The sequence below is a fragment of the Nematolebias whitei genome, chromosome 15, assembly GCF_014905685.2.
Source record: "Nematolebias whitei isolate Nwh7 chromosome 15, NemWhi1, whole genome shotgun sequence".
NCBI classification, from domain to species: domain Eukaryota; kingdom Metazoa; phylum Chordata; class Actinopteri; order Cyprinodontiformes; family Rivulidae; genus Nematolebias; species Nematolebias whitei.
The window spans coordinates 13,255,597-13,256,740 of NC_056512.1; positions in this window are offsets into that span (position 1 = coordinate 13,255,597).

Below are 1,144 nucleotides of genomic sequence, written 5' to 3' on the forward strand. Positions count from 1 at the left end.
GCTCCTCACCTCTCCTGTTCCGAGGGGGTTCCGGCGAACGCTCCTCATCTCTCCTGTTCCGAGGGGGTTCCGACGAACGCTCCTCCCCTCTCCTGTTCCGAGGGGGTCCCGGCAGATGCTCCTCATCTCTCCTGTTCCAAGGGGGTCCCGGCAGACGCTCCTCATCTCTCCTGTTCCGAGGGGGTTCCGGCAGACGCTCCTCAGCTCTCCTGTTCCGAGGGGGTTCCGGCAGACGCTCCTCATCTCTCCTGTTCCGAGGGGGTCTCGGCAGACGCTCCTCAGCTCTCCTGTCCCGAGGGGGTTCCGGCAAACTCACCTCAGCTCACCTGCTCCGTTCTTGCCGCCGCCGCAGAGGGCTCCGTTCCTGCCGCCGCCGCAGAGGGCTCCATTCCTGCCGCCGCCGCAGAAGACTCCTTTCCTGCCGCCGCCGCCGCAGAAGACTCCGTTCCTGTTTCCGTTCCTGCCACAGAGGGTTCCGTTCCAGTTTCCGTTCCTGCCGCAGAAGACTCCGTTCCTGCCGCAGAGATCTGGGGAGCTGCAGCATGCATCGGAGAGACCTGGAGGAGCTGCTACTGCTGTCATGGAGGCCTGTGGCTCCGCAGCAGACGGCGGAGAGGCCTGGAGCTCTGCAGCAGACGGCGGAGAGGCCTGGAGCTCTGCAGCAGATGGCGGAGAGGCCTGGACCTGGCCCGGTTTGATGGACAGCCTCCCGGCCGCCCGCCGGAACAATGACTCCTAGGGACGATCCCTTGACCGTCCAAATCCTTTGTGTTCCCTCGTGTTTTTCATAGTTTTTTCTCTGGTCCTCGTGTTTTCCTTGGGCCCTCCACCCTTGCCGTGCCGCCCTCCACCCGCCCAAGTCCTTCGGGAGGGGTTTTTTTTGGGGACGCCTGGGGGCGTCCTTGAGGGGGGGGGGGGTACTGTAAGGATGGTACCTTTCTGTGGCCCGGTTTGTGTCTGTGTTCCCTCGTGCTCCCTCATTAGTTCCATTAGTGCCACCCGTGTCTCGTCCCAGCTGTTTGTTATCACGTCTCGTCTTGTCCCTGTATATAAGCCGTCTGTTCTGTCTTGTTCGTTGTTGCGTCATACTCGTTGGGTCTCCTGTGTTCCCCCCTGAGTCTTCCTGGTTCCTTGAGTCTCCCGT